Source organism: Trachypithecus francoisi, unplaced genomic scaffold (assembly GCF_009764315.1).
Source record: "Trachypithecus francoisi isolate TF-2019V2 unplaced genomic scaffold, Tfra_2.0 Lachesis_group4, whole genome shotgun sequence".
Lineage (NCBI taxonomy): Eukaryota > Metazoa > Chordata > Mammalia > Primates > Cercopithecidae > Trachypithecus > Trachypithecus francoisi.
Genome location: NW_022681469.1, coordinates 43506269 through 43518508, shown reverse-complemented (window position 1 = coordinate 43518508; position 12240 = coordinate 43506269). Strand labels below are relative to the sequence as shown.

The 12240-nt window shown below is 33.6% G+C and overlaps 1 long non-coding RNA gene across 1 annotated transcript in view; it reads left to right on the top strand.

Moving 5' to 3' along the window:
• LOC117072815 overlaps positions 1–12240 on the top strand; it is a 28426-nt gene that overhangs the window by 2943 nt on the left and 13243 nt on the right. The window contains exon 2 of the long non-coding RNA XR_004432954.1: positions 9904–9943. This is a non-coding gene — a long non-coding RNA (uncharacterized LOC117072815). The remainder of the gene's footprint in view (positions 1–9903; positions 9944–12240) is intronic.

Genomic DNA, 12240 nt, shown 5'->3' with positions numbered 1-12240 from the left:
AAAGCTTCTCCAACTTTAAGTGAATCTTTAGAGCTGGAGAAGGATTCACTCAACCCACAGTTCACAGGAACACTTATACACTGACGGAGGCATTAAAACAGCACCAAACAATACATTGTTTACCCTAGTATACAAACTGGTTTACTTCTGCATAAAGAATTTCTTTCTCAGTAGTTTTAAAGAGTTTTTACACACGAAACAAAGTTATAAAATACATAGTTTCATATCTTTCTCATGTAAAAATGATGAAGAACATTTATATACTGAAATATTTTGAAAACTTTTTCTTTGTGACACGGCATTCAAAATAATTCTCTTAGTTTCATGGTACTAAGTCTAACGGAGCACTTGAAAAACCTCAGCATTTTAACATAGTCAGGAGGCCTAATTAGGTCTGATTGATTCACAGTCTCAGTCACTATTAAAAAATACTTCTGGAATAGACTCCAACAAGAAATATGCCCATCTCCAAATGGGATAACTAATCTTATATTACTGATTTTTCAGACAGTCGTATTTATTTCAATGGGGGAGAAAATAGTAATTTGCTTTTATTGGACAGATTTATATGTTTTTAAATTCTGTACCTCTTTAGGTAAGTCACAATATTTCTACTTTCATAGCTATGCTCATATACTTTTTGGAAAATGGACACATTTATTTTCAAAATGAATTTTCCTTTATGCTTCCTCGGATTGGTTCCTATTGTAAGTAAAGCTGTATATTATTGAGAATACTTAAAAACAAGAACTGATAGCTTAATTTTTCTCTTGAATGAACATATTCAATTATAAAAAGTTATATATATAACCATGTACTTATACATTTAAGTATTGTGTCTTATTTATTATGAAAATTTAAACCTCAGCCACTTTTAATAGCAAACAATAAGGAACTGCTTGTGCACATTCATTTATTTTTACTATAACAGACTAGAATATTATGGTCAATGTATACACAAAAGTAAACATTTAGATAAAATAAAAACAAATGAAAATCATCCTCAAATCTAGATTATTTCCTACACAATGACTAAAATCCTAAACTGTATAATTATCTAGACATTGTTAGTAATAGCATCAAATGTCACGCAGATATAGCAGCCTCTTAGTAGTTTCCTGCAAAGAGTAACACTATATAATACTGCCACCCTACCTCAATAAGTTAATTTTCTACTAGGCAGTAAAGAGTTCTAGTTATGCACTGTCTTCCCCACAAATACAGATTTTAAAGCTTTTCTGAAAAGTCACACACAAATCTTTGAATTCTTGTGAGGAAAAAAACCACTAGAATTTCTTATCAAATTTCATTAATGCCATATTTTCAAGCTAAGTTTTAATGATTATTTCTTATAGTAATTTTTGTAGCGTTAATTTATTTAACAAAACCTATTAGGTTTTAACAGATTCAAATGTCAGTAGGTAAGAAAAGGGTAACAGCCAAAGTAAGTTTAAAGAACTTCACAAAAACCTATTTACTGACTTTTTTTAAACATGATTACAATTAAACAGTGTGGGACTTACAAAATAGCAAGTCCTTTTAAAAAAGAAACAGTTTTAAATATGACATTTAAGCTTGTCTTAAAAACCCCTCAATTACATATAGTAAATAACCAATAATCCCTTACGCCATGAAATGCTCTCATACCCACCTCCATCAATTTTGTTGTATTCTGTGTCTGCACAATTTATCACAAGAGGTGAAAGATAAGAGATGAGGAGTGACTCAATGAAAATCTATCACAACTAAGAAGAAAGGAAGCTCAAAATATACTACAATGCTTTGGTACCTAAGTATGTCAGATACCTTTAGAAAATAACAGAAAAAAATATACCTTTAGAGAATAATAGAAGAAAAAGGTGACTCAAACTCTAAGTATGAAATTATTACCTATTTATCTGTTATTAATGATTTCTTTCAAAGTTGCATTTCTAAATACCATACTATTTATAATTATTATTATTAAAGAAGCAGAGGATTAAATTACTCAAATGGAGATTTAGATTTTTATACTGTATTTATTTGAAGGAAAACTCTACCCGCAAATGTATGCAAAGTGAGATGAAAGCCAGGCTAACAATAGAGCTAGATAATCCATGATGTGAATCAAGGGGCATGGAGTAGATAAAATTTTTCTAAAATGTCAATGATCCATCTTTGCCCCATTTTATTTAAGAGGTGAATGGCCATTAAAATTTTCTGAGAGCAGGGCAGAAACAGAGAGTGGAGTAGGAAAAAATTGTATGAAGAGAGAAAGCATAAGAATCCATCAAGTCTGAAGTTTTAAGAAGGGTATTCAAGAGAAAGCTGAGGTCCTTAAAAATAAATTTTGCTTATTTCAAGCTCTTCTGAGGTTTGATTGTCTCCTACCTTCTCTTCAAGAATGCAGCTACAGGCTTCTTGACAGTAGAATGACATTGCACATGTTGATTTACCTTAACATACTTCGTTTACATCATCAAACATGGAATACACAACCACAGGCATTCTTTTGTACCTATTTACATGAGTAAGTTATCAACCAATCATGTTTTGGCATATTTGAACTGAGAATTAGAAAACAGAAGATGAATCAAAAAGAGATTTTTTTGATGCCAGATTCCCAGGGAATCAGGAGTAGAGCATTGGTATTAACAATAATACAAATGAGCAATTTTAAGGAAAATTTTAAAATCAGAATTGGGCTGTGAAACTGTTATTATTTCTGTGATAATTATTGAACACAATGCTCTCAGTTTTTCTTTTGATTTAATTTTTAAAATATTTGTGTATTTGAGATCAGTGTATTCTTTTCCATTTTTTTGCAGACATCTTTTTCTTTATGAAACTTTTCAGAACACAAAATGCAACTTGTAAATAATTTTGGTTTGGCAAAGCCTCATATGCGCTAACAGGTTACATACTGTTCTGATTAGACACACTGAACATGCTACTCAATATGTAGACATGTTTCAACTCACACTGACAGCTGATGTATAATTTACTATGCTCACTGCTCAAGGCATTTGTACTAGTTCAATTTTCATATTTATTTATGCCAAAATTTTGTTGTAAACAAAGCAATTTAAATGATGTATCAGATGGCTACTGACAAAGAGTTTTTAAAAATCTGTTGACATGTACTTTAAAAGAAAAAACTCACATACATATGCCAAAATTTTATGAAAATAAAGGAGGTCTTTTTTTAAAAGTAAAATAAAGTCAGTGGCATTCTACGATATGTTTTCTGTACCATTTTAGTTATCTACCAAACTGAAAGAAGTGTCAAGAAGATGGTGTAAACATTTTCTTCAGAAAAATAATCTTTGTCCATTAAGAAAAAAGGTCCTTTCAATAATGAAAAGCCTAATTTTTCAGTTTACAAGTCAGAGCTATGGTTTAAGTACCCATTGCACTTCCATGGACAAACTTGTAAATATCTAACCTGTGAACAGTCATTGCACAAGCAGGATAACGTGCTATTTTACCTTAACAACGATTTGTAAGTCACTCCATTAAGGCAAACACTTGTTAAAAGCTTAACAGTCAGAGAAAAAAACATGGAAATTTTCAAAAGGAAAACAAAAACCCATATCTGGGTTTGTCTTTTAAATTGCATCCATACCCTGACTGGCCACACAAAAAGAGACTGAGCTTTTGCCTAGGCAGTAACTCGAATCTTTTCAGTGTAGGGAGAACCATTGTTGATCCATGTCTTATTGGTGTTTTTATCTCTGATCAGGGATTACTACAATTTATAATTTAATATTGGGAGGGGACACCTGAATAGATTTACTCCCCTCCCATGGAGGACAGTATATATATATATATATATATATATATATATATATATATATTCATATATATATGAATTAAGAAGCACATACTTCAAAAATCACTAAGACATATTTACATTGTCTTCCAAGTGGTTTTCATTGACCTCATGAAACTCATCCATGATTTAAAATGAAAGATGTGAACAAAAGTTAAGCAAATAACTTTCTAAAATGTCACAGGAGAATGAAGGAGAAAGGAATTTATTAAATGATTAAAAGATAGAAGGAGAAACAATGAAAAAAGGGGAAAGAAATGCGAAAATGTTTTGGAGGGAATTGCAGGTTGTTTTTTCTTACTCCAAACCATATTCCAAGTATTCTAATTATTAAGACTACAATGAAATCTAAAATAAACTGTATCAAACCAATTGCATTTCTTATAATTCCCTAGTAACTAATAGAAAAAAAAAACACATAATGTTTACCTAAAGGTTACTGAGACAAGAAATGTAATGTTATTTTTTAAAGTTTGGAAATTACATATAATGGGTTTTTGCCCATAATATATTCAACGTCAGGATGCCAATAATTTGTGTGAATAAAAGTGCCTTGATAAACATATGGAAATGTAGTCATCAACTACCCTGTATATGGAGATATGTAGACAAAGGACCTCATAAAGATGCAATATACTATTCGTTTCAAGAAAAAAAAAAAAGTTCCTTCATTTCTAATTTATCTTGTAGAAAATTTCAGCTTCCTTGTTTTAATAATAATTTATATTACTATCTCTTTTTTCAAAATTATACTCTGAAATGCACAAGTTTGACAATGAATTAATGTCAACAAGTTGTCTTGGAAAGGAAAAAAAGAAAAAGAGAAACTAGGACTTACATAAAACCGTTTTTCATTGCTCTAATTTTGCTAATTTCTTTGGTCTAATTGGGTGTTATTGATTGGATCAATGCATCCTCATTAATTAGAAGATGCTGAATTAAATTTAAAAAAAACTACCTGAAGCCACAAATATTAGCTCATAAGCTACAAACAGAAACATTAAGAAAACATACTTTAAGGAACATAGTGTCCACTGAGAGATAGAAAAAAAAAAACCTTTCTGCATTGAATGTCTATTCTAAGAACCCATCTTTCCTAAAGATAGTACTTCTTTTTACATTCCCTTAAAATGAGACAATGAATATTCTGTAAAACATAAGTTTTTCCATAAGAAAATAACATTATCGTGTTTTTCACCCTCAAAACATTTAGAATCTACATATCTCCACGGTGTATACACTCTGAATACAATGCTACTAAGCTGCTGTTTGTTTGTTTTTAAACAATTAGGACTTCTTCTCAACTACCAGAATAATATAGTCATTTAGGGGTCCTACAGTAGTCACTTAACCTCTTTGAACAAGTCTCTTCAACAGTACAATGAAAAGAAAATGGTCTCTGAAACTCCTTTTGGAACTAAAATTCCAAGAGTCTGTGATGTGTACACTATCATCTCAGCCATTTGAACTGCCCAAACAGCTCACCTGAATGTGCTTTTATTGAAGCGCCTGTCACTAACACAAAGAGCCCAGCACTTTGGAAACATATCTGTTCAATTTAGTAACTCCTGTAAAAAAAAATTCTAGTCAATCCCATATTTGATTTCACTGATTTTTTTCATTAATTGATCAGTAATTCAGTTAAAATAGTTGAAGTGGTTAAATGTTAAATGTGTAGATTCAGTCAGCAAATACATGATGTATCTGAATTGGTGTTGAAAGGAAAACATGTGCTTAACTGCTTAATAAATTACAGTTGGAGGAGGAGGTGTCAGGTAAATTCTTTGGGTAGCAGAGTAAAGTTTCAATAATGTAAATAATGCATTGTCTATTTTCTGCTCCCATTATAGTACAGTTTCTGATTCTCAAAACTGTTGTCTGACAGGTCTGTGTTCTCCTGGCCAGGTTGTGGTACATTTCGCAGCTTGTCAAATTTCCTCGCTTCCTCGTGCCCTTTTTCATTCTACAGTATTGCTCTGTGCTTACCCACTGTATCTGTTCATGCAGACATACTCTACCTTCAGTATAACACTAAAATTGATTTGCTAGGTGCTCCTTTGCTTCCTCACATTTCACATCTTCCCATTGAATTTCTTGTGTCAAGAACACAGCTCTGTCTTTTTACTTCCATCCTCAGAAACCTGAACACTCTTTGGGTTTTCTGAATATTTTAATAGCTTTGTGACTGATGTCAGTGTGTTTTATTCTGCAGTACTTTGTTCAATGCAATTTCGTATTATGTTTTGAGAGTACCCTACATTATTTTCATTTTAGATTCCATCTGTTTAAAAATTATTTAAATTTCCTGGTCTTCTCACAATAGTTAATGGCAAAAATCCTTTTTTTTTTTTCTTGTAGAAAGCAGTTTCTGATTAGTATTTTCTTCAGAAAACACATATTAAAAACAGAAAACTCTATAATATATTATAGATTTGTCCAAAGTTAATAGTCTGTTTTCCGTACAAGGACTAGAGCAGGAAACAACAAAACACTAAATAATCCTACACAAATTTTAAAAAGTGTGTGTGTGTTTTACTGCAAAAGTGAGAGAAATGAATGTAAAATGGTTCAGACTTACAATTACATGATCTAAGTTGACACGGGATCTTAGATGTTCTCGGGAGAGTTCAAAGCCTGACCATTTAGTGCTCGTTGATAAAGCACATTTATTTTAGCATATTCTTTTAACTGGTCAAATTTTGAGACTTCTGGAAGTGTAGGTGAAAGTTCAAAGTTCTTTACTAAAGTGTAGCCATTGTGTAATAAAATACCCAAGATGATTCATTCAGTCAACCTAATATCTACTAATCAAGGAGGAGAACAAGCTAAGGAGGTATTATATCTTTCTCTAGCATAACATGTTAAGTGCAGCATTCCAATCTAAAAGGTAGAATTGTTCCTTTGAGTAAAATAATTAACGAGCCCAACAAAAGGAAAGCTGTTACGAGAGAGACCTCTAGTGGAAAAAAATGTGAGTCCCTTGGAAAGAGGTTTTATTGTTCATGTTTCCTCTGAAAAATGGCACTCACAAACGCTATTTAAGACAGTGTCCACAAAGCAGAAAACTTAAATTCCTCTTTAATGCTTAGAACATGCTGTTTGTCCAAGCAAATAACGCTTTTCAGAGTGGAGTCAACAAAGTGCTTGAGAGAGTCTTAACTCCTTAGATATCAGATTTTGAAAAACAAGTTACAGATGTCTAAGAAGAAAGACAAGGTTTGTAAAAGGGGGCAGCCAGAATTTGGAGACCCTGCATTTTCTAGGCACTGGAGCCCTTTATTTGTTTATGGACGCATTACTTACATTGTAGGTTACTTTTTATGTGTAAAAGTCTCAAAGCACTTTTCTGTGGAGGGGGGTGAGGCCGGGAATAGAAGGACTTTCCACTTTCCACAAATCATAAATTTAGTAATAAAACACATTAATATTAATTCAGAATTATTTATAAGGAAAACGGCAAAAAGGTCCATGATACGCAGAGTAGAGAAACGCCCAAGTACAGGTCATTTCAAGAAAACCATTGTTTCTGGATTATAGAGTATTTCATTTGACTAATACTCCTTAGAAGATTAGCCCTCTCTTGTTCTCCACACAATTGCATTTAATTCATCTTCTGATGTATAATCTAATTTTAACTGCTTATTAAAAATTTTCTGCTTTAAACAACGTTAATGGTAAATAAGAAAATTAAAAAATGTTTTCTGACTAAAGATCTAGCACTAAATACCAGAGAAATCTGAGTCTACTCAATGTGTTTTTAGAATAGATAGTAATATAACTTCTAATTTAAATGACTGTAGTTCAGAGAGACACTGTAAACCTGAGCTACATAACTTATAAAAGTGTTCCAGGCATAATGAAGAAAGTAAGAGAAGTTAGTAAGCCAAACATACAGGGTTAACTCAGCATTGAAATATGGTCACAATTGTTCAGAAATACAGCTTTGGGAACCAGTTACGATAATAATTTCTGAAATTCTATTCTATAATAATGACAAATGTTACATATACTTCTTTAAAAATTAGCCATAATAGAGCTGTTCAGCTGTATCATCCAAATTTAGGAAAAGAGTATTTTGTAAGGCTATTTTTATTTTCAGTGTCAGTCCCTAGTTTTCTTATCCATTTTTAATTCTGCCTATTGTATTTGATAACACTTTCTTCAATTTCTCCTCAAGATTATGAAATTTTAGAGCCTATTTGCAGGGCAAGTTATTCACAGCCCTTATATTCCTAATACTAATATATCTCAGTTAATGCTGAAGAGATTCTATCTTTTCACTCTTACCAAAGTCTGAGCATCCTATAAAATAGGACATCATTATTCTGAAAAAGTGTAGTTCATGAATCTCTTCAAGTTTGGGCAGGTGGCTGGCAGCCACTTAAATGAGAATTGGTAATAGGGTAGTGGGAAGGTGCACAGAGGAGTTAGAGGGTGTCACACAAACTTTATTTCCCTGACTTTGTTTCCCATTTAGAATGGAGTTTTATTCAGAAAAAGTAAACCAGCTTTAAATTTTGGAGGCTTTGGAAAATACTTTTTTTGTTTATATTTAAAAATAAATACAATGGCTAAAAGAATGTTTCCCATGAAAGCAAAGCATAAGGAAACATATTTATCCACCCTCCTTTCTGATTATTTCTTCTTTAAAAGAAATTGAATCACATTCCTAGGTCACCATGTGTTCTTTAAGTGAAACTGCACGTTTCCGTTTATAACTATCTCCCCTAACCATGTAGAACACTGACTCTATCAGCATATGCCCTGAATGGTTTCCTTGCACTCTTTCCCATCCTCACCCTTCTTGCTCCTCAAAAAGTTAATTTTCGGCCGGGCGCCGTGGCTCAAGCCTGTAATCCCAGCACTTTGGGAGGCCGAGACGGGCGGATCACGAGGTCAGGAGATCGAGACCATCCTGGCTAACATGGTGAAACCCCGTCTCTACTAAAAAATACAAAAAACTAGCCGGGCGAGGTGGCGGGCGCCTGTAGTCCCAGCTACTCGGGAGGCTGAGGCAGGAGAATGGCGTAAACCCGGGAGGCGGAGCTTGCAGTGAGCCAAGATCCGGTCACTGCCCTCCAGCCTGGGTGACAGAGCGAGACTCCGTCTCAAAAAAAAAAAGTTAATTTTCATAAGCACCTAGGTATGTGAGAGTGAAGGTAAACTCTTCAGAGTTTTCCAGAATTCTCAGTGGGGGAAGAAAAGTCAGTTTGGTTTGGCCAAGGGACTGAAATGCAAATGGCTCCCCACTCTCCACGTTGTGCCATATTTGAAGGCCTCATACACACACACGTGAAAGAAAAGAACTCTGCAAGTAGAATTTCATTCTTGTTTTAGGTAAGTTGCAGACATCTGTCTTAATTATTAATTATTTATATGCTTACTGTTGACTTTCATGTTTCTCTTTTGAGAGCAAATGACTGGGAAAAAAGAAACTTAGGAGAAAGAGAATCAGAATTCTGCACCAAATATGTGAATTCTTTTTACTTTTGCTTTCCACTTTGGAGCTACCGTTTTTGTACATCCTCTTATGGTTTGCAATTCGTTCAAAATTTATAATTCCCCTATCCTTCAATGCATCCTCACCCTTATTCCCATTCCGACAGCGATGAACCACTAAGTGCTAGCACAAAGAAGCATTCCAATGAAAAACAAACAAAAACCATTGAAGTGGCACTCAAATGACCTGAGTTCTCATCTCTGCAATGCTGGATAGTTGGCTCTGATCTGCCAGTAAATAGGTCATCTTAGTAGGTCCCCAGCTTTTCTGTGCTTTAGTTTCTCTGTCTGTAACATGAAGACACCAATATTTCCCCTATCCAAATTTTGATGTCAAGATAAAATACTTTGAAGAAATACAAATACAAAGTAACATCATGCATCTGAAAATGAAGACAGCAGCTGTGGGTTACTGTTTTAAAAATTCCTCTGGCTAATAGATTTGATAGTTATACCTGAAATTCCTCTAGCTTAGATTCTGTGTCTGTTGCTTTGGGATCTTACTGTTGTCACACAAATGACTAACGCTGAATTGTGAGTTAGACTAAGCAGAACTTTCAACTGACCTATTTGTGCTTTCTTCCCTTAAACAGTAATGTATCTGTGGCCAGTGCTCAACATAACTTCCAGCAGGTAAGTGATTTTGTGTTCCAGATGCAATTACACCAAGAGGGGCTCAGATTTCTAACTCCCGACTGTTCTAGGCTTTTTATCCTCAAAGAATTTCAGAATGAAGAAGGTCCTATGAGGTCATCTGGTCCATTCATACAACAGTAATTATTTAAGCATCTACTAAGTAATCATAGTTTTCTCTGGTTTTCATCAAGAACATTTTTGGGAGGAGAACACTTCCTGAGATGTAAGTTTTTATAACCATGTCTAATCAATTTAAGATTTTTCGCAACAGTTAAACATTAGACTCACCTTTCCTTTCTCCTGAGAAATCACAAACATCAGTCGATAAGGGGTTTATGGAAGGTCATTGTTTTGACATCAAATGTATGGAAATAGGAAACTGAGGTTGTTCACCTATCCTACCTACATAATATGGACTTACCCTCCTTACTAAGGTATGTTATTTAAAAAGCATCTTCTAACTCTAAAAACCCTCACTTTTTTGTTCATATGGCAAAATTCACAGGAATTTAAAAATAACATATATTAGTGTGAGCTTGAATTTGTGTCTGCATAGTTATGCATGTATTTGTACACAGAAAAGAAGAAATAGAGAAATTACCAGATATGTGATTAAGATAACACTGCTGAAGTTGTGCAGGTATAATTTCAAATTGTGTTATAACATATTACCATATATCCATCCCCTCTCCTAGATTATGAGTCTTCTAAGAGCAAAGGTCATATTCTCTGTAGCTCTAGTTTCCTGAATTTATTCATTCATGCATTCATTCAGCATTTATTGAACTTTTGCTTTGTCCCAGATGTAGTGTTAAGTGTACAAATTTTTGTACAAAAATGATTACAACATGATCCTAACCTTAAAAGAGCTCATGGTCTAATGGAAATAAAATAATATTCTATAATTCTGGCAACTATAGAGTTTGAAAAGCACATTTACTTCCACAATATCCTTTGAACTTTAACAACTGTGTGAGATTGGTATAATTATCCCTATTCTTACAAATGAGGAAAGTGAGTTTCACAGAGGTTAATTATGTTGCTTCAGGTCACTCCGCTAATCAATGGCAGACCATGGGCTCCAGCCTTCTCACTCCAAATTCTGTGGGTGCATAATCAACACTACTATGAATCCAACAATACAATGTAAGATCTCTTTTAGTAAAAGCATCTTACATTGTATTGTTGGATTGTTAGTTGCCTTGCTGCTGCTTCTTCTGATCAAATGAAAATATTTATAAGACATCTGCCTAAACATCTGTGTTAAATCAATTCCATCAGTAAATTACAGGCAATCAAAACTGAAACTCCTGATCTAACCAGCTGAATTGTGAACATAGAGTCTTTCAAAATATTCACATACCCTCAAAAATTTAGTACCACAAATCTGATTCAGTCCATTTCAACAGCCAGAGAAACTGCTTTTGTGCATACAGCATTGCATGCAATAGAAGGATACATTAGTACTTGCCCTCATGGTTCCAGTTCAAAGAATTACTGTGCCAGAAGTTGTTTCCTCTGTTAAGGGTCCAAGAAAATCTGATTCTTGTTAGTATCACTTCCTATACATAGAGAAGGTAGGAGAATGCTGCTTTGATTCAATCCAGTCTACACATTGCACTGTGCCTGCCAGGCTGAGTTTGTATTAAAAAGAGGAAAAAAGAATAACATATTACTCAAAAAGCTTTTGTGTTGCCATCAGAGGTGGGGTGGTGCTGGGGGTAGGGTGATGATGGGATCCTGTGTTTACTGAAGAAATATTATAAAGAATCATTTAAGACAATCAGACTACCTGATATGCATGTTAATTAGAGAAAACAATAGATCGAACCAGATAAAAATTGTCTGAGGAATTATCAATTGAGGAATCATTTAAATAAAGTGTTAAATTTTAAAAAGTCAACCTGACTGGTCTTGTTTCGTAGCACATGTAGAAAGTTCTGTGAATCTCATCTTGACTTTGGGTCTATTTTATTCTCAGGCGTAGCTATACTATAAGCAAGGGCATCTGTGACCCATATTTGAATCATAAGCTTCCCCTTCTGCCTATTTCTTTTACATTTTCCCCAAGAAAGGTTTAGGATAAAATCATGTTTAGGTTGATTGAAAATAATGTGACATGGGAATGTTTTAGTATCCCAAGTTGAAGACCAGCAAGCTAGAGATCACAGATCAAGCATAATTCTGCTGCTATGAATGACGTTTATTAGTGTACTCATTCATTAGTTTATTTATCCATTCTAAAATTTTTTATTCAACATTTTTCCTGGGGTTATAACAAAGATGAAGCATAG